The 21,891-nt window shown below is 36.4% G+C and overlaps 1 protein-coding gene and 1 long non-coding RNA gene across 8 annotated transcripts in view; one reads left to right on the forward strand and one right to left on the reverse strand.

Moving 5' to 3' along the window:
• Positions 1 to 3,774, reverse strand: part of ZFHX4 (zinc finger homeobox 4) — a 156,924-nt gene extending 153,150 nt beyond the window's left edge. The window contains exon 1 of the mRNA XM_072034509.1: positions 3,681 to 3,774. The gene's annotated coding sequence lies outside the window, so the exon portion shown is untranslated. The remainder of the gene's footprint in view (positions 1 to 3,680) is intronic.
• LOC106019202 (uncharacterized) overlaps positions 814 to 21,891 on the forward strand; it is a 55,472-nt gene continuing 34,394 nt past the window's right edge. For all 7 annotated transcript variants that reach the window (XR_011807456.1, XR_005263133.2, XR_011807457.1 and 4 more), the window contains exons 1-3: positions 814 to 954; positions 7,305 to 7,357; positions 20,980 to 21,133. This is a non-coding gene — a long non-coding RNA (uncharacterized lncRNA). The remainder of the gene's footprint in view (positions 955 to 7,304; positions 7,358 to 20,979; positions 21,134 to 21,891) is intronic.

Consider the following 21,891-nt stretch of genomic DNA (forward strand, 5'->3'; position numbering starts at 1 on the left):
AAGAAAGAAAAAAAAAAAAAACAACAAAACAAAACCAAACAAACTGAGCACATGTATGTAGATTTCCACAGGCACTGCTCCCTGTGAATGAAGGTAATAAAGCAACTAGCAATATTCTTCATCGTTATTTACAGGGTGGAAAAAACCGCAAAGAGTGAAAATGAAATATCTGAAACCCGTTTACAGTTATCGGATTGAGGGGGTATGATGGAAATGGGCTTTTAGGTTTAAATTGTAGACGAAACAGAACTCTGAGATAGAAGGATGCATTGTCCATTCAAGTGCATGCCTGAAGGATGGTAACACATTTCCTAAGACTGGAGACAATTAAATACAATGTGATGAAGAAACACCTGAGAACAATACATCTATTTCAAATTCAAGTGAAGAAACACGTATACTTAATGTCACAGAAGAATAAGGAAACGAAGATAATTTAGTTTTAAAGTCGCCCCTTCCCCCGCACCTCCCCCACCACCTCCTTTATTCCTAGTGCTTTTTTCATGGTGAAACATCAATATCATTAATGTCATTAATGTCAAAACACCAAACGTCAGAACAGTCAAGTCATTCTTTTTGGCTGTAGATTTTTCCCCTTCTCTCTTCTTGGAGGGGGATATAGGTTTATGGTGTTCTTGAGTTACAGCTAAAGGAACAAAGGGGGGGGGGAGGACACAGGCAGGAATTGCGAGAGGAGAGTCTACATTTTTCAGGGTTTCTTCTGCCACTGTTTACTGTCCTTCCTAACGTTTTAAATCTCCTCTCTCTTTCTCTCTCTTTCTCTTTTTCTCTCCCCCTAAAAATAGTAGCTATGAGGGAGGGGGGTTGGGGAGGGTGAAGGAAAAAAAAAAAAAAAGGGCACTACGGGATGTTAACACTTTAGAAGAAACCCGGGGATCGCCACGTAGCTAGGAAAAATCGAAGAAGGTTAATTCCGGGAGGCAGCAGCAGCAGGTTTGTGGGATGTGATAAGAGCGGGAGCGCGGCGCGGGCTGGGGGAGGCAGGCGAGGAGGACCCGGGGCTGCGGCTGCGGTGCGGCTGCGGTGCGGTGCGGGGCGAGCCGGCGGGTGGGCTCCCAGGCGGGCGGGCTCCCAGGCGGCACGGCTCGGCCCGGCCCGGCCCGGCCCGGAGCAGCGCGGCGCGGCTCCCGCTCCCCTCTCTCCTCCCTCTCTCGCTCAGCTGATCGCCCCCGAAGACTTGTCGCCTTCACCTCTCAGCTCCTCTCCTCCGGTCCCGGCGGACCCCCCGCCCACCCCCCTCCGAACTTCTCCTGCAGGCACCGTTACACGTTTGGGGATTTTTTTTTTTTTTTTTTTCCCGAGACTCCTGTTGAAACCACAAAAGCTCTGATAGTGACGTTACGTTTCAAAGGGAGGGAATGGGGATGGGGGGGGGGGGAATTATAACAACAATAATAATAATAAAAAACAAAACAGTCTGCTCTGTCCTTCCACCACCTCCAGCCTCAGCCCCAAGGAAAACTTATTGGCCTGGGCGAGGTCTGGTGCGGGCCAAAGCCCGAGACTGACCATTCTTTAATAGACAAAGAAATCCCAGTCCAAACTGGGCTCTGTTACACCACGTCTCTCCGCCAAGCTCATTTCACTCCCTAAATCTGCGCTGCGGACACACAGGGGCACAAGGATCTGCATAATTACAGCCACAGCCGCTCCCCTTTTTAATAAACCGACATAATTCCCTAATAAACGTCCCCTTCCCCCACCTTCTTCTCTCTCCAGACCCCAGCCCAAGGGAAAGGGGATCCGTGTCTTTTTACTGCGTTCCCTAAGTCTATAGATGAGCTCAGTTTGAAACGAGGTATTACAAGATTTCAGTGTTACAGACCCTTTATCTGAGCTACAGACACTTTCAGATCCCCAGCCCCCACCTCCTCTCCTTTTTGTTGTCTCTTCTCCTCCCGGGGGCTATTTGACAAAGGCAGTGTGTTAACTAACATTTTTGTTTAACTCAGCAACTTCTTTTCAAAACATACTTAAACCTGATAGCAATCTCTTGTACTTTTTTTTTTTTTTTTTCCTCCTTCTTCCCCGAGATGAAATTGACTCTGAACCCAAAGCGTTTGGCTATTATTAATTATTTCTTCCTTTGCAGGTATCATGTATACAAATCTATTGTTAATCCCCCCCTCTCCCGGCCCCCCCTTAAGCCAAATACATTCCGGTACACACTAAAAAGAGCTAAGGGGGGGGGGGGAGGGGGGGGGGGGGGAAGAGGGGAAGGAAGGAAAAGAAAAACAAAATTCCCGCTCTGATTCCTAGAAAGTTTTGTTCGAAAAATAAATGAAACAACAATAATACATTGTATTACGATTCTGCCCTCGCTGTCCCACATTTGGCATTCATCTCCTGCAAGTGCGTCTAACGAGCAGTCACCTAAGACAAAAATCGTACCCGAATACAGTACAGACATCTCGATAAGATTTTGCGCTAAATAGTGCCGTTCCTGATTGGCTTTTTGCTGCTGTTGTTATTTTGGCTGAAGCCGCACAAACCCGCGCACCCGGACATTACTATAAATAAAAGCCTTCCAGGTCTAAGTCTGCTGCCGGCGTTTCCTCCGGAGCCCTAACAGCCCTTTTTCAGCTCCTTTCTTGGACAGATCGCGGGGATTAAATGCCCTGAACCTGAGCTCCTGGCCTTGGATGGGAAGGGAAAGAAAAAGGGAGAGGGAGAGAGAGAAAGGAGAGGGTGAAGGAGCCAGGCGCCCTCTGGGCTTTCAGAGGTCAGCGCTTTGACAGTGCTCTGACCTCCCTCCCCCCCCCGGCAACCACCCCAGTGTTTATAAACAAAAACAGTCAGGACTAGCCCCAAACAATAGCAATTCACCAACTTCACAGGCACTTCACTAGCTCTTATGCAAATCAAGGAAAACGACCGCTTACCACCACTCTCCCCCCCATCCCCTCCAGAAAGCCCAAGAGCATATTTCCAGCAGTGATATATCCAAGGGAAAAATTTTACATTCTCTCCTGGAAAAGGACAAAAAGGGACTTCAGAAAGAAAACGATTCTGGTAGAAAGACAGACAAAAAGGGAGAAAAAGCCAATAAAACTGCCGATCTTACTGCAGAAAGAGGAAAGTTATGAAATATTTATATCTAAATCCAACAATCCACACTGCCAATAAAACAGGAATCTTTGTTGTGTAGACAATATGCTAAACTACCTCTGCGACAAACAGCGATTATAAAGCAACCAGGAAAAGTTATTTTCGCCCAAGGAGCCAAGTTTTCAAAGAAAACGTGTGGATTTTACAGCTAAATAAAAGCCACCACCTCTGTGTTATCCGTAAAAACTACACATAAATTAAAAGCACCGTTAAAAGAAAAAAAAATCCTTCCAGCAAGCAAGCAGCACATCTGATCTGATTTACAAAAAAGTATAATTAAAACCACCTTTAATTACAAAAAGCAGCAAGCGAAAACTAAATGAATCAATGCTTTCTCCCCAAAAATGTTGTCCGCCAAGGTATAGAAATGATAGTTCTATAGTCCTGCATTAAAGCGTAACTGAAGCTCCACAGTTCAGGAATTGATTACGCGATAAGGAAAAAAATAAAAAAGTGAAAGACAAAAAAAAAAGGTTCTAATGATTTTAAAACTTTTGTTTATAAATGATGAAGATCAGAAAAGGTTGGAGGAAAAGTTAAAGGAAATATACCTCAAGAGAAAAAAGACCATCTCCTTTTCTTCTTTGTCTATCAGTCTCCAGTTAAAGCATATGGAAAATGTTTTCAAAATGCCTAGATTTGGCACATTGTCATTGCAAAGAGAGGAGCGCAGTGATGCTGTTATAGAAAATGGGAAATAAATTCAGGATTGGGTGCTGCCTCCTTCAATGCGGATTTATCTAAGTTTAATTTAATATTCCGCAATCACTGTATGATCGCATATAATTCACCAAGATTTTTAAGGGCTTTGCCTAAATATGTTGACCACAGGCACAAAGTAATTTATACAGATTATTTCCTTCTTTTATTTGTGTTTATTTTTCTCATTAGAAACACTTTAAATTGCAACTGTAAATAATAGAAATGATGGAATATTAGGTTTGGGGTGAACAAACGCTCAGAGAAAGCATTAGCTTTATTAAAATCATTCTGAACGTAAAATCAAAAAGCACAAAATGGTTGTTTGTAAAACACTAAACCTTTAATCGATTTATTGGCATTCCGATCGATTAGATAAACGGAAATCTATAGTAAACATAAAAGCATTTAAAATATTTTCCTCTCATTTCTAAACAAAACTTTTCTTTTCGGTAGAAAAAAAAAAGATTATCAAACGACTAACAGGAAATTCTTCAGATATCAAATTACGATAATAAAATTATTTCCACATGGAAAGGGATAATGACAATGATGATAGTAATTATAATAATGAATAATTCAACAGCCCTTTGACATATATGGAAGAGCCTGGTTCAAAACCAGCTTTTGAAGGGGGCTACTTTTAGGGAATTTTTAAAATAAATTTGAGTTTTGAGGCTGAAACGCTTAAATCAAGTGACAGCTTAGGTACAGCTGCTAAAGTTGCGTGTTTTTTTTTTTTTTTTTTTTTTTCAGGCGGGAGCGTTCTCTTTGACATCGCCCTTGAAATTAAGTTACCACTTATTAGCAGAAAATAAGTATGTAAATATGCAAGGTACTTCTGAAACTGAGGGGACAAATGTGTGTCTTCACACCAGGGCGATGAGGATGGGGACCCTTTACCTTCTAATTTAAACGATTTGCCTACTTCGCAGTGTACTTTCCAGATTACAGCAAAATTCTGCAAGCAATAATGTATTTGAGCGTTTAAGTGAAAGAACACAATTTATTTAGGGGTGGAGGGAGGCGAACAGCAAGCCGGAGAAATGCAGCAATCAGAGCTTGTGGCACTCTGGCTGCGCGAAGAGGAAGTGTTGCTGTAACGGGTATTATGTTTATTTGATAAAGAAAATCAATGAAAGTGGCTGTAAAGTAGTTAGTGAGGCGTGTGTTTGGGACTCGGGTTGAATAGTGACTCCAGCGGGCTGGTCGATGAGCTCTAAGAGCTCTGGAAATCTAACCTAACCCTCAGAGTGAGCTCTCTCTCACTCAGTACTGCACCTTCCCCAGGCTGGGAGACTTCAGTCCTTGTCTCCTCCCTCTGTCTCCTTCCTTCTCTCCCCACATCCCTCCCTCTGTCCCTCCTTCCCTCTTTCCTTCGGGTTTTCTGCTCCTGCCTTCCTTCTTCCCATCCGCTCCCACTATTCCCTCTCCCAGGATTATTTGCTCTCCTGAATCTCCCCCTTTCCCTTTTTCTCGCCCTCACGCTTCCATTCTCTCTTCCCATCTCTGCCGTAGCTGTTTCCACCCCACATCCACCTGGTCCTCTAAGTTTCCCTGTACTCTTGGAGCTTTCCTCCTCCTCTAATTCTCTTTCTATCCTCTCAGGTCTCTGCGTGCCTAAGTTTTCTTCCAGCCCTTTTCATGTCTGTCTTCACCAGCCAAATTTACCTCTTATTTTGGATTGGTTCCTCCGGACATGTGCTATATTAGTAATTATCCCCACTCATTTCCCTCTCACACACCCATGCCGAAGAGATGAGCGCACCACTCACTTTCCTCACTTGGGATATTTTAAACATTGGCTGATCTTCAGTGGTACTTTATTTTAGACCTTCTGCAGCTATTTCCCCCTTTTCTCCCGCTAATCTTCATTCCCTCTAATTTACAACAGAAATGTTTCTCCTCCTCCTTTTCATTTCCTACTTTACAATTTCCTTTGGGGTTTCTAAATAGGAATACGTCCTTTGCATTTCCATACCCCCATCTCTTTCACTGTCTCTCTTCTGGTATTTTATTTGCCTAGTCGCTCTAGGAATATTTATCTCCTTAACAAGTTTATCTCCCTGTCTATCTCAGTTCATCTGCCCCAGTATATATATATATATATATATATATATATATATACATAAAAAAAAAAAAAAAGTTGAGTTTGTGGCTCTGTTCCTGCGAAGTAACTTGGTTTCAAACTTCTGTTTTGAGTTATGTGTCATTACCTATTTTCCCTTATCACATCTCCGTTGCCCTCCCCGCCCCCCCTCGGCTAATAACATCTTTAGTGTGGTCAACGTTAAATATGGCAGATCTCTGAAAAACGCTTCCTTTCCTGCTCTCTGCTGGAATTCATTACCCCACAGCCCCGCTCTTCCCACCGCGGGCAGTCTGCTGGGTCCTCCGCGCTGCGCGCAACCCCGCCGAGCCGCCGCAGCCTCTGCGGCCGCGGGGATGCGCAGCGGCCGCGCCGCCTCCCCCTGCCGCCCCCCCACCCTTCTTCCAACCCCCCATTTTTCTTTCCACCCCCCCAAACCTCCCCGCTTCCCACCCGCAGCCGCCGGGCAGCGCCCCCGAGCCGCGCAGCCAGCGCTACGGCAACACGGGGCAGCCGCGCGGGGACCGCCCGCAGCCGCTGCGCACCCGCGGGGTCCTCGCCGCGACGGAGCAGCGAAGCCTCGGGCCGGGGCTGCCCCGGGGCTCGCATCCAACAACTTCCCCCTCCGACTCCCTGCATCCTCCCCGCATCCCTTCTCCGCCGGCTCGGCAGGTGCGAGGGCTCCGCGCTCCGCGCAGCAGCTCCGCGCTGGAAGGCGCAAAACTACCCCCCCGGGCTGCTGGCGACGGCAGTATCCTCACTCCCTCGCGGGGAGAGGTCAGCTTTCCCTGCCTCTTGCCTCTCTACCTGTCCTTGCTTGTCTGGGGGATGGAAGGTGTGCTCAGTTTTCTTTCTTTTTTTTTTTTTTTTTTTTTTTTTTTTTTTGTGTGTGTGTGTGTGTATGTGTGTGTCTTTTCCCTTACTGAATCCTGGCTCTGCGGAGTGGGATTTAGCCGAGGGATTCCCCCCTGGCCAAGTCACTACTGGCTGTAACACATGCTATGTGTATTGCCTTTGTATGGTCCTGGTTGGGCCACATGCACTTAGCTTGCAGTTTATTGCAGGATTTTTTTTCTGCGTGTGTAGTGAATTCTGGAATAAAATAATAATAATAATAATAATAAGATTTCAAAAGATACTGCTAGAGTTGATGTTTCAGGCCCGTACTGGGTTTTAAATAATCCTTAATCTAAGGGAATGATTGTTCCAGGTTAAATGTCCCTACCCTCTTCTTTGTTCTATTACTTGGTTTCTTCTGTTTTGTTCTTGCAACAATTCCTTTTAAGAGGAAGAAATCTACTTTATTAATTTCATCCATGTCAACTGAAACATTTTCAGTGTTTTGCATATGGCTGGGGTTAAACTGAGATTTCCTTTGTCCCTACAGGTTGCACATACAAAGTGAACAGAATGGGCCCAATCCTGCCAGTCCCTTCTTGAGTGAGTAACCGTAGATCTGGCACCTTGTCAGAAACTCTAGCTACCATCAGAGCCTCTATCTGGTATGAAGTCTGATACAATGGCTTCACCTGTTCCAGACACCAACAAGGCTACCCAAAACAAAAGATGTTCCCAGCTGTTGACACAGCTCATATCATTCTGGTTTGCTAAAAGCATGCTGTGTAGTTTTTAAACTAAGCCTCTAATAACTATAACTTTCTGCTTTGCGTAAATGTGCTTCAGGGAGGAATGATAGCTTTTACTTTAAACATTTTGCAGTACCGACACAAGCATAAACGGAAATGCGTATCTGAGATGCTTTCAAACAAAATACAATCCACAAACAAAGCAAACAATATAATCCAAAAGTCTTAATAACTAAAAAGCCAATGTAGAAGTGTCCATTTTACAAATATTTGCCTAGGAACTTAGACTGTTAAATTCTGTCAATATCCCCATCACCCCTGAAATTATTGCTCACCTATATCCACAGTGACCCCAAATTGTCAGAGAGAAAGCCTGCCGGTTGTAAATCCACACGGGGCTACAACAGGATTGCAATTTATTATAAAGCAGAAACGTTACTGAAGGGAAAATTGGTGCCTATTCCCAAGTCCACACCTGAAAGGCACACTTTTTAGAAACAAAAATCTTCCAGAGGATTGCTTAACATTTCTTGTGAGATAGCATCATTACATTAGGTAGATTATATTTATTCTGTATTCTTTTTAACTCACTATGAAAACCTTCTAAAATTTTATTAAAAAAAAAAGGGACTGCTGAAATTCAACAGCAGCTTTAAAAAAAATTGAAATATATATTTATGTTGCAGACTTCGTATGTGAAAATATAGGACAGAATAGTCAAGATAGAGAAATTCTTTATCCTTCTTTTCCAAAATGGTCTAGCTTGGAATAATGCTCTTTTTCCCTCTGAAATGTGTCTGATTCTAAATGAGCACAGATTTTTATTTTTTATTTTTTTTTATAATTTAATTTCAAAAAGGAAATGAAAGACTGTTATCAATCTAAATTTAAAAGTATGTTGTAATACTTTGAAAGACAAATATTAAATAGATGTATTTCAGGAGAGATTTGGTATATAATGTGCAAAGAGCTTATTTTAAACAAGGGTGCATCGTTCTTTCAGATGAGAATGTGCACGCTGTAGTTAGAGTCATTGGATTTTTCATCTTTTGGTCTACTAATTTTCAACAGAAAACTATTGTAATGTAAAGTGTACATAAACAAATTCAAAGATGACCTGAAATTTATTCATAAAGGTAAAATGAGTTTAAAAGTTTAAAATGGCACTGACACTATTTGTAAAACATCTAATTGTAAAACATAGTTCGTATATATTTACTCAATATTTACTACCAAAATACACTTATAGATGTAAAATGACGCTAACCTGTAAACAAAATGTGTACCACTTTTCTCTTTCCATTCATTTCTGGTGTCAGTATAATAACAAAGACAGGAAACATGTTCCACTCTTCCTCTTAAAAACCTTTAAAATCATCTCTTCACAGAAACATCCTTAGAAATCAGAAAAACCCTATGAATCAGCATTTCCACCAAATAATTATTTTAAATCTAAATTGATGTACCATTTTCCTCTGTCTTTTTCAGTAGATAGTTATAACTGCTGACTGATATGATACACATCAGTAAAAAAAAATAATCAAAGAATAAAACTAAAATGTGTTATAAGGCAACAAATGCATAGTTTTACACTTACATCGAACCATTTCATTTTTTTTTTTTTTTATTTTGAAGCCTTTGTAAATTATAAAATCCCACTTGATCCAGTTAATATCAAAGTTAACTGCTGACAGGTAAAATGCTGTTTTCTGTGTAAGATTTACACTTTAGTTGCACAGCTACTTCATATCCCCATTCCACATTTATTTTGTTAGCATAATGTTATTCAAACTTTTATTTTGGGAATATTGCAAAAAATAACATATACCTTTCGTGTGTGTGTGTATGCACTAACATACAGAGACAATATCTGTCCCCTTTACACAGAACTATTTGTCTGTGACTATATATTTAGATGTATAAAGGTGTGCTCATTTTTTTTGGTTCTGGCACAGTAATTAAGGTAGCAAGATTCAGATATGGTTTAATGCTGAACTTTCAAAATTTAACATTAGAGTTCCTGATTTGTCTACAACTGGATGGATACTGTGTTTATAGAGTTCATTCTTGACCTTACCTGAGTAAGTACTTTAACTTAAAGTATGAGATGCACCTAGAGGGGTAATACATTGAGTTTAATAGGAAGACAGTTAATAACCTTTTTTCATCCTCATGCACTATCAATCATGGCTGTCACCAGTCTGCTGAATCAAAGCAAAAGTGTTCTTCACAGATGACTGATTAGAAACGCAAAATCACAAGATCCATCTTCATGGTCACTTTTATTATAGTCATTTTTAAACTGACAGCAACCTGCTCAGTTTCAGCAGACTGGGCATCACAAATAGTGTCACTCAGTGCAGCTAAGCATGAGAAGATGTTGGCTGGATTATACTTAGAAATAATTAGGCCTAAAGCCTTTTGTGGAAGCAAGGAAAAGGATTTTCTTGGTTCCAGCCCCATCTTTTCAACACTAGCAGTAACCTGTGCTTTAACAGTGGGTTAATATCAGAAAATATTTTCATCCTTCTGCTTCTCATGAATTAATCAGTTTTAGGTGATCCTTTAGGTGATCCTTTTTAAAAACAATACCTCAATACCTTTGCTGGTAATGTGAACTATCACTTTTGATAGAACCACTCTTAAGCATAGGCTTAACATTATATACTGCTATTTGTATAGTGTCATGATGAATTGTTGGTTTCCAGCCTTCTGAGGAATATTGCAAAAGCTAATTACCTTGTTAACTAGATCTGTTTCAATAACATTGTCCCCTGTTCAAATAAACTAGTGAACAGTTCAACAGTTTAAGGTTATTTATAAATTAAATAGGCTCCAGAAAATATTAAATCAAAATGGTATAGGGGAGAGGGAGAAAAAGAGAGAGAGCGAGAGAGACAGCACGAAGGAGCACAGACACTGCAAGTTGTGCTCTGTTCTAATGTTTCTGAAATGCAGTGAAATCTAATATAAGGAAAACTATCCAGTAATGTTGAAAAATGAAAGTTTCTTTTTCTTTTCCTTTTCATTTTTCTTTTTCTTTTCCTTTTCCTTTTCCTTTTTCTTTTTCTTTTTCTTTTTCTTTTTCTTTTTCTTTTTCTTTTTCTTTTTCTTTTTCTTTTTCTTTTTCTTTTTCTTTTTCTTTTTCTTTTTCTTTTTCTTTTTCTTTTTCTTTTTCTCTTTCTCTTTCTCTTTCTCTTTCTTTCTTTCTTCTTCTTCTTCTTCTTCTTCTCCTTCTTCTTCTTCTTCTTCTTCTTCTTTCCATTGTAGAAATATGGTAAATATTGAGTTTGCGTTACCACTTACAGTCTTTAAGCTTTGTATATACTAAGATAAATTGCATAAATTACTTTTGACTCCGAAGAGTGTTTTTTTCTGGTGTAAAAATAGTAGGATCAGTTCCATAACATAAATAAAAGCCTTTCACTCTACATAATGCTGCTTAACATTGGTAAGAAAATAATAGATTCTGATTTGGAATTTTGATTCAAGAACTGATGAAGACAGCAAAGAATAAAAAATAATTTTTGAATTATGCGGAATTATGTGTTAAATCTCCCTCAAAAATCTTCAAAAAAATTTTTTTTTGATTAAATGCCATCTCATGTTGTCAGCACAAAACAACACATTACACCAGTTGAGCATCATTTTAGAGCTATCTTTAGATTTCCAGTTGTGCATTGGGCTTGCCTTTTAACTGTAAACCCCCAAAGATTTACAAACCCCCAAAGATTATTACTAAGCCACATTTGTGGGGCTGTGATTCCTCAGGACTTGTTCAAAGGACTTTAAGCACTACATAGCTAAAATTTTTCTTTAATTCACACTTGTTAACTATGACTGTCTTTAGTGGGCTGCAGTGTTGGACCTTTCTAGCAGAGCCACTTTTGGTGCCCCCTCACCTCCCATATAGAGTAGGACTTTTACCAAGCTGGTCTCTTCCAGAAGGCCGTGCTGTTCCTTTCTACCCTCAGACCTCACTCATACTTTTTTCTTGAGGCTACCTACACAAACAGTGGTTATGAAGTCAGGTAGATAGAAACATTCACATCAACTCTCTCATGGACACACACACACATGCATAAAACATGCTACACATAAGCAATACAACAAGAATAGGCACACAACCTGAATACTTGGGATATTTACCCCAAGCTAGTCATGCCAGGGTAATATCTTTAATTCAAGTATAATTAACAGTTTTATAATATTTTTGCATACTGAACAGTTATAAGACAGAAAGAAGGAAAGCAGGAAGAAAAGCAGGAAGCTTTCTGTCCAACCGAGAATCACATGCTCTGTAAATATGTATATATATTTTTTCCTCAATAAATGCTTATCTTAAGGAAATAATTATCATTTGATAACATGGTCTCATGTAGAGACTACGTGTTTGTTAAAGTGCTTTTAACACACATTTTCTGATGCAATTTTCTGATGAAAAATTGATACACTAATGTTGACTGACATCTGTCTAAAAATCAAAGAGGCTGAATATATCTGAATTTAAATTTACGAACATTAATCAAAAGCTAATCAAGTGGAGGAACTAACAATGGCTACGGATAAAATAACACATTCATGTTTTAATAATGATGTTTTTGGGGAGAAGACAATGTTATTTAATTCTTTCTTTTTTTTTTTTTTCTTTCTTTTTTTTTCTCTCTCTCTCTTTTTTTTTTTTTTTTTCCTGGTAGGTATTTTTAATAGTATACTTACAATATGAATAACTAGGGAAAGTTGACTGTAAATTATTCATGTGCAACTTTGTGTGTTCTAAGGACATATTATAAATAAATCCTCAGATCTGAAAGTACAAATATCTGCATTAAAATAAACAAAGTAATACATTTGTTCAAGCTACAAATACATTCAAATTTCAACTAGAAGAGTTGTCTTTTTTCCTCAATATTAAATATTACCAATCTACTTCCTGGAGTTTGCTCAAGCTCCATGACTATTTTAAGACTATGGTGATCAGTACAGCTGAACTTAAGCACATAGTAAATGCATATATCCTTAATAAATAAATAGAATAACCAATTTTTGTTGTTGTTTTGTTTTTTGCTTTTTCTGTCATGATAAAATCAGACATGGGTAATAATGATTAAAGATATTTTTAATTTCTTAAGAAAAGAACTATGAGAACCTAATTTCACACCAGTGACAGGACCCGCGGGAACGGGGTTAAGCTGAGGCAGGGGAAATTTAGGCTTGACATCAGGAGGGGGTTCTTCACAGAGAGGGTGGTTGCACACTGGAACAGGCTCCCCAGGGAGCCTGTCACTGCACCGAGCCTGTCTGAATTTAAGAAGAGATTGGACCGTGCACTTAGTCACATGGTCTGAACTTTTGGGTAGACCTGTGCGGTGTCAAGAGTTGGACTTGATGATCCTTAAGGGTCCCTTCCAACTCAGGATATTCTATGATTCTATGATTCTATAACTTTGTAAACTTTTTGAATGATGTGTCACTGTACATACTATACCATCCTAAAAATGCTGTATTGCTTTTAATGCAGTTACTATATCACTAACTTGCTTGACCACAATATTTATTATATATTAGTATATAACATGGAGTTAATTTTATAATACTGGGATTTTTAGAATTAATCTTAAAATTATAAATATTTCAAACTATAATTCTAACTAGCAATTCTTATAAGACATAATTGAATTAATTGCTAACATAGTTTTTTTTTTTTTTTTTTTTTCCAATTCACATTATCTTTTTAAAGGAAATATTACACTAAAACGATTATTGCATATTTAAGTACTGAATGCATGTAAACATTTTATAAGATTTCCCAAGATGTAAAATAATTTGTATAATAAATAGGTGAAAGTATTTGCATCAACTTTAGTAAATTACAAATATAATTGGAAGAGAATAACAGTTAATACATGCACAGAAGACAGCAATTGAAGAACAACACAACTTTCTCTCTCTCTCTCTTTTTTAAATTTTTTTTTGTTTAAATAAGATCTACCCAAGTCAATAGACAAAATAGATCTCTCTTTCCAATGTTAATTATGCTAAACATATTTATACCCATGGAAAATAGCCCTCAAAACCCCTCAGCAGCAAACACACAGCAGCAGACACAAACATTATGAATTCCCACACCACACCTGCCTTTCTGCTGCCTGAATATGCAGCTATTTCTGTCCTCACTGCATTTTTTTTTTCCCTTTGGTTTCTGAAATGTTCCTTGCAGAACCTAAGAGAAGGGAAAAAGCAGCAGTGATGCTATGAGTGGCAGGTTGCAATAAATGTGTATAGGAGAGAGAGTGTGTGTGTGCGTGCATATGAAGAAGTACTAGGAAGGAGAGACTGGTCATCTTTCAGCATCTGTCTTCTACCTGGAGTTCAGCACCTCAGCTACCACTTTAGCTTTAAAGCTACACGCTCAGCTTTAAAGGGGAAAGAGCAGGAAGCTGAGGTCATGCAAAATGCTTTTATTCTTCAATTCAAATTCTCAACATTTAGAATAAAGCATATTGGCAAATATCAAAATATTGCCCAGGGTCTAACTAGTTACAAAATTTTTGCCTTCTTTTAAAAGCATGTAGATGTAAATCAGTAAGTCCAGGTGATTGCTCCTCAGGACTTAAAAAAGGATTCTTCATTTTTCCTTTTGCACTTTCTGAAATATCAATAATATATGATAAAGCAGGATTTATTATTATTATTATTTTATTTTATTTTATTTTATTTTATTTTATTTTATTTTATTTTATTTTATTTTATTTTATTTTATTTTATTTTATTTTATTTTATTTTATTTTATTTTATTTTATTTTTTCTCTTTCCAATCTTTTTAATCCCAGACCTCTTTCTTGCCTCCTGGAAAATATAATAGACATGAATTCTTGTAGGTCGTCCGTACATTTTTGCTTTGTAAGACCTAAACATTACAGGAAAGGTGCAAACTGTTCCTTGCCAAATACAGCAAAACCTAATATTTTTTATTCCAAAAATTAGAGGTAATAAGTATTTTCATTCAGCTGCCTAAGGATGAATATAGAAATTGTAATAGAAATATCACAGATATGCTAAAATACACTAAAACATATGAGTCTGATACGGTTTGAAAACAACAGAAAAGCTATTTAATTTCTCAAGTAACAGATTTAGGGATAAGCACATACACTTTGTTTTTCTTCTATCTTACTTTTAGATCTAGTCTAAATTATAGACTAGATCATAGTCTGTTGGGCTAAAAGGAAAAGGTTATTTTTGCATAAATGTTCAGTTTTAGAGCACTGCTGTAGAATGCAAAAGGGGTAAAAAACATTCCCCAAATTTCCTTGTCCAAATAATAAAAGAATAGTTTAGATGCTACAGTAGGTTTTTTATTTTCTTTTCTTTTAATACTTGATCTCTCTTTGTAGTTTTTATTCTAACTTAACTGTATTTAAGCCTTGTTTTCATCTTTATAAAGCGCTAGGTTTTCCTTCTTTGGAAGCTATTCTCCCATAGTGCATCTTAGTTTAATTCATTTTTAGCAAAAGAAACACCCAGGTTCAATCTGGAGACCTCCTTCCAACATAATTTAGCTAGACCTTTTCTTAGTAAAGGTTTTCTGGTTTTCATTTTCACTTCATATTCTCAAATAAAAGATCCTTTGTTGTCTACCATTTGATTGGACTTAATGAAAAACACTCCATTTTAACTTAACAGTATTTCCCTTTGAATTTATTATATTTAAGGACACTGTCAAAAATCAAGCATTTAATCTCAGGTTTTTATACTTAAAATTATATTACTATCATATGGTTCAATGAGGTGATGTAAAAGTATATTGAATAGATTTCAAAAAGAAAAGTGAAAAACTCGCCTCATTTTAATATGAAACTAAATACTATGGCTAATGTGCAGATTGGGTATGGTAGTTGACTTTAAAGACTAACATGTGACAGGGTGCCAACAGCTGAATTGTGCAGTATTGACTAAATGAGGTTCACTGATTTGTATTGAGGCTAATATCTTCTTTAAACAATTCCGTGTAAATTGTGCGTATAAAGTCATTGGAAGCTATTTCTCAGGACAGCCTCGCTGGCTAGCTACCTGCTGGAGTGAGGAAGATAATCAATAGAAAGAAATAGAGCTGAGCATGAGACTAGGAAGCTTCAGAGCAGTTAGTGCTGATAAAAGTAGATGATGTCAATATTTGGGAATAACACAACTCTAGGATAACAGACAAAAGAGAAGTGCATATGTTGTAGAGTGTTCAAACAGGGGCAGAATTAATGCATAAGTGGCAGATGTTGCCCCAGGCTGCAAAAGACATTATTTATTCCAGGTATTGTTAAATTTCTAGTGAAACACCATTGCTCAATATAGTGTATTAAAATTATATCTAGCAATGAGGAGTCAGGGTACTTTTTACATGGGTAGAAATTCTCAGCTATAAGGAATCTGATGCAATCTATTGATACAGAGCATTTTCCACATTATCTCCTTGACCTCAGAAGAAAAAGCCTCTGTCAGAAATCAACACTGCAAAAACAGTGTTCAGTGCTCTTTAATTGAATGAGTATTTAGAACTAATATTTAAAGCAGTAACAAAACCAAAATGGAATGAATGGCATAGTTTGGCAGAAACGATTCCTTTAGTTGCAAAGATGTAGACATCCTTGTGCACACCATAAATGCCCCCCTTTTTTGTGTTTGAAGATTATTGAAAAAAAAATCCCAATGCTCATTCAGAATTATAATAGGATGAATGCTTTTAGCTGTAGTGTCCTTATTGGTAGTGAAGTATTGATATATTTTTTACTAATTTAATACTAGAAATCAGTTTTCCTCTTGCTGTCAGGCGATGAATTTTGTTCTTCTATGCTGATCTTTCTGTTGATGTATTATGACATAGTCTGTCAACATGAACAGATATGTGAAAGGGAGATTGGGTGACTGAGACATGCAACCTGAATATGGCTCCTCTTGATTTTTAAGGGTATTATCATGTTTTGGTACAGTCAGTATAAATGTAGATTTTTTTTTTTCCCCCTCTAAATAAAGCTATTATTTTGATGTAATTTAAGCAAAAGCAAAACAGGTGGACTATGACAAGGTCCTAAAAGCAGAATGAATGAGGTAACTCCAAAACATATGCATGAAAGCTGAAAAAGCTTTCACGTCTAAGTTAATAGCCCTTTAAAACCAGCATTTGCAAAGCACAAAAGTTTTTGTGTAAGAAGAACCAATTCAGGCTTATCTGATTATTAAATATTGCTATCGTTTTTTAAAAAATTAAACAATTCCCCAAGCTTTACATGGTTTTGTTGTCACAGATGTTTTTATTGTTTGGTGTTAGATATCTGGATTACATCAAGTAGGTGATTACTATGTCAGCTAAAAAGGTCAAGTTCCATACTTTTTATTTCAAACCATCATAAAGAAACCTTTCTATAATGACACACATGTCTCTACTGTAAACCTCTCCATACTCACTTAAAAAAAAAGCTCCTATCTGACACATGGCTTAACAAAATAGAATTCCATATTTTGGTAGTGAATACACTGTCAATATCAGGGAAATACACATATACTGAAATATTTTTTTTCCATAGAAAATTTCTGATTAAAATATTGTTTTTAATCACTAAGCATGCAATTTATAGCACTAAAAGTTGTTATTATGAGAATGGTGTACTATACCATTCATACCATTCAAACTTTCATACACAATTTTTTTCAGGTTGCTGTTCTTTAGTTTTGATATGTGTCATCATTCCCTTTTAAAATTTCAGGAATATATAAGAGTCTTGCTTAATACTTAACTCTAAAGAAATCCTCCTTTCAAATAAATCATGCATTTTGATTTGGGATACAGTGAAAAAAATCTTTAAAGATATATACATCAACTAATTTGTTAATCCTGTGCCACTTTTAGCATTTGTCACACATATAGACCAGGAAATTGGCTCCATCTCATTCTAGCTCTGTGTTGAATTAAAAACCTCTACTGCAAAGAAGAGCATGATGTGAGGAAAGAATAAATTTAGTTCTTTCTTTAGTAATGCACATATATTTCCATACATTTCACATCCTAAGGGAGCCTGTGAATGCATTCAATAAATACAAAACTGTAAATCCAGGAAAAAGGAATTTTTATATTATAAATTTCACAGAGGACTTTAGTCTTAAAAGATCTAAAATTATAAATGTCACTGTGTTTTTATTCTTTTATCAAATACAGGATATAGAAAAAAATGAAGGCATTACATTTTAGGGTCATTGGAATTTCTGAGAATATTAGATGTTTTAGAACAAAAAAATATATTCAACTATGGCACTTGAAAATTAAAAAAATATTAGCTAAGAAAATATTAGCCATGTCCTGCCAAACTAATTCTACCTTACATACCCTAAAATCAAAATCATATATGTAAGCGTTTATATGGAACGATTGCCTACCTTCACCTTATATATTAAGGTCAGCAAAAAGAGCAGTTTATGGATAAAGGGCAATAATAAAGAGCTAGCCTTTAAACATGATTAGTTGGTGTCTATTAAAGATGTGTTAAAATGAAATATATACTGCAGATGAAGGAAATTACTAACTCCTACTAGGAGGACAGACTTGCTATATGTGTATTTCACTATACCTTTAAAATATTTGTGAATTTGACTGCATTCTGAAGAGACAGAGCAATGTGGGAGATTTATGAGGGCCTGATGGAAACAGGTCTAGGAAAGATTATGGCATACTTGTTTAGAAAAACTGAGAACTGAAGGTTCCTGATTTACACTGACATATATCTAGATGAAACTATAGTTTGCAAATTGCCTAGAGGAGTTATCTTTTATTAAGTGTTTGATGGGTACAAAAATGTACATATCTATTCTAAAACATTCTAGGAATACTGATGCTATATGCAAATACAATTTCAACATTTTAAACATTTCTTAAATATTTTCATTCATGACTATCCAGTCACCTCACCCTGTCCTGTTCTGACAGCTTGTGCCTGCTGACCAAGCACCACGGTTAGGGAAGTTCTGTTGCATTATTTGGAGTTCTAGGGACAGTGGTGTGCTGAAACTATGTGTTGTAGTATGAGAGCACTAGGAGAGATCAAACTGCAGCTGAGCACTTTTTACCTTTTTCAACATATTGGACACAGCCTCTGTCTTCACAATTAGAAAAGAGAAGGAGGTTGTTATAATTCCTGACTTTCAATATTTTACAAAAATATTTTACATAAGTTTACATAAGCATTTACAAAAGTTTTCAACTTTGTGCTACATAGTGATGTCAGTATATTTTACATTTACATTTATTTTATTTCATTACATATTATCATTACATTTATTTTGAAATTAAGCAAGGATAAGGCATGCAGTTTTACCAAGATTTCTTGCACAGAAAGCCTGAAACACTGCTTAGGTCAACTTCTGTTTGTTTTGTTCCCATCGACCCAAGGTGGATGACTTGTCTAAGGTGGGTTGCAGGCTGGCTTTGCATTATTTTCCGTACATTTCCTCTTTCTTTAGGAGCTGTTACTTTTTAATCTTATTTTAAATCATTATTATTATAGTGAAAATCTGTATTAGTCAGTGCAATTCTTCTTTCATAATTCACATTCTATTAATGCAATTAAAATTGGTATTTACTGATGCTTCAGGAACAAAATTATGAATTTAAGATCAATTTAACAATGGATGATGTTATGCATTCTAGTTCTGTCAGCATATTTTCAAGCAAGGTGAATGCATTATAGAAATATTAGGTGATATTTTACATAATTATCTACCTATTAGGTGGAAAATTTTGTCAGGCTCATAGGTACACTGGTTACCAATTATATATAGATTTTTTTTTCTTTTCTTTCACACACAGATGTGGAAAAAGAATTAAATTATCAGCATTTTTAAAGGTTTCACTGGCCTCTAAAAATAATATAATAAAGACTATTTGCTAACATGAGATTTTGTTTGGCAATATTTGTTTGGAAAACAAAGTTTATGATCAGACAATTACATTTTCATTGTGGATATATGTTCAGTGCATTGATAACTTTACAAAAGTATTTCTGTATTACCATATAGTACAAAGATTTCTACATCTGTGATTAGCAATGTGCACCGAACCATTTTTGTCAGTAGCTAGCATACTTTCCTTAAATCATTAACTCATCAGATCAGGACAAAGCTGCCTGGATCTTTCTGGATGTTTGGAAAGTGCCTAGCATAATATAATGTGTACTAGAATATAAGGAAATAATTGGCACTTGTTAGTTATAAGCAGCACTTGTTAGCATAGGCTTTCTAGCATGCCAACAAGCAATTAACCTCAGCATCAGTCAATCACCTTTTCCTAGTTAACTCACATTACACTTTGAGGACAGCTGCCATCTTCTTGTGGAAAAATACATGTAACTATGCCCCTAACTGTCATGTGAGTTTTAGACCAGTGTAACTTTATTCTATTCAAAAGATTTAGAGCTTTCTAAATAGGAGGGTAATCAAGAAAACTATTTTTCTTCCACAATTGTAAATTAGGGGTAAGTGCACTTAATTCATTGGGACTGCCTCTATGTAAAACTGTGGTAGTGAAATCAGAATCAATCTTTTCTTTCCATACCTAAGAAGTGAACGTGTAGCACTGTACATAAGTCAATCAAAGTAATGATATTGGTTAGCAATGTAAATGCAAAAGAGTGGATTGCTGATGCCAAGAAATTTGCACCCATGTATTGCACCTGTCAGGGAAAGGGAGGCCATGTTGAAACTGCAGTGTGGTGTGGAATTAATGCCCCAATTAGAGACTTCTTAATCTGTTAGATATGCCTGAGTTAAGACAATATGGAATGGTTGTTTATCAGCTCATCATTACTAGGGGTGGCAAGAGTAGTCATTTTTTCTGTTTTAAATTGTTTCCAAAAGATCTGGTAAATACTTTTTTTTTTTTTTTAATAGGAATAGATGACAAGAGAGTTTATATTTATATTTATATTATTTATATTTATATTTATATTTATATTTATATTTATATTTATATTTATATTTATATTTATATTTATATTTATATTTATATTTATATTTATGCGTGTTATTTATATTATATTTATTTATGTGTGTTATTTGTGTAAATCAGATAGGTTGACAGCAGGTTAATATAACTGTTTTTTGTTTTGTTTTGTTTTGTTTTTCAATTTTGCTACATGTAAGAGTGGTATTAATGGAAGAAAGGTATGGATGTCCTGAACTGTGATTTAAAGGAGATAATTTTATTCCAGTAGCAGGAAGCAACTTCCATAAATGACAACTTTTTTTTCTTTTCAAAACTCCAATGAAATACAGAATTGACACTTGTATGAAGTATTATTTTAAGAAACAGGGACTGGGACACTTCTCCCTTGACTATTGAAATGACATATAAATATCATTTCTTTTATTTTTTTTCTGTGAGTTTTGTGACTTGTGCCTTCGTGTGTGACTGCAATGTGCATTTTTTGTTGACAGATGTGAATAAGGTATAGAGTCCTAAATAAAAATGTGCCTGATCCAAATAGGAAGGAATATGCAGGATAATCTAGGAAAAAAAAAAAGTGGATTCACTGCATTCCTGGTCAGTTCCATGTGGGAATAAACAGATCAACGCGGAATATTTTTACAGGTAAGTGTGTGATGGAAACAAAAAAGGAGAGATCTGAGGCCTGTAGGGCATTTTCACTCTGCTCTGAAGGGTTTTTACATGTTCAATTCTGAATAAATAAATCTTTCAATTAAGAATGGGAATCTTCTCAGATCAGGTAAGAAGGCCACAGAAAAGCATTTTTATTTTTTGCTTCATAGAAGTTTAGTTACTATTTCTTGATATTCTCCATCATTCATGGTCAGAAATTCTGTTGGGAATGTTTTAGAAATGAATTCTTTATTTTTATTTATTTATTTATTTTTGTTTTATTTTTTTTTCTGTTCTGTTCAAATAATCATTGTAGAAATCATCCTGAGGAACATTCTGGTCTCAAATCACTTTACACTGGATTAAGTTAACCTGTAAAGTTCTTATTGCCAGTCGGGTATTACCTTAGTGATGTTAATTAATTTTCAGATATAAATATATTTATTTGTGTGACAGCAATATTAAAACAAAATATAACAATATACTTAAGTTGGTCTTTGATAATACTTCTTCTGCACCTGTGCTAGCTAGAATTTACAATTTTTATATTGCTTTGTGCTTCTGGACACTTTTCTTATTACTAGAATATACATGCTAGGAACTGGTCATGAGTTAGAATTGTTAAGGACAGAAAATGTACTCAAGATATCATATCAAGAATATGATGCACTATGTCACGCCAACATAGAAATAAAAGCAGATACTGTACTTACTGCAGAATCATGATGCATATTTTTTTTTTTTTTTAT

This window comes from Anas platyrhynchos, chromosome 2 (genome assembly GCF_047663525.1).
Source record: "Anas platyrhynchos isolate ZD024472 breed Pekin duck chromosome 2, IASCAAS_PekinDuck_T2T, whole genome shotgun sequence".
Taxonomy (NCBI): domain Eukaryota; kingdom Metazoa; phylum Chordata; class Aves; order Anseriformes; family Anatidae; genus Anas; species Anas platyrhynchos.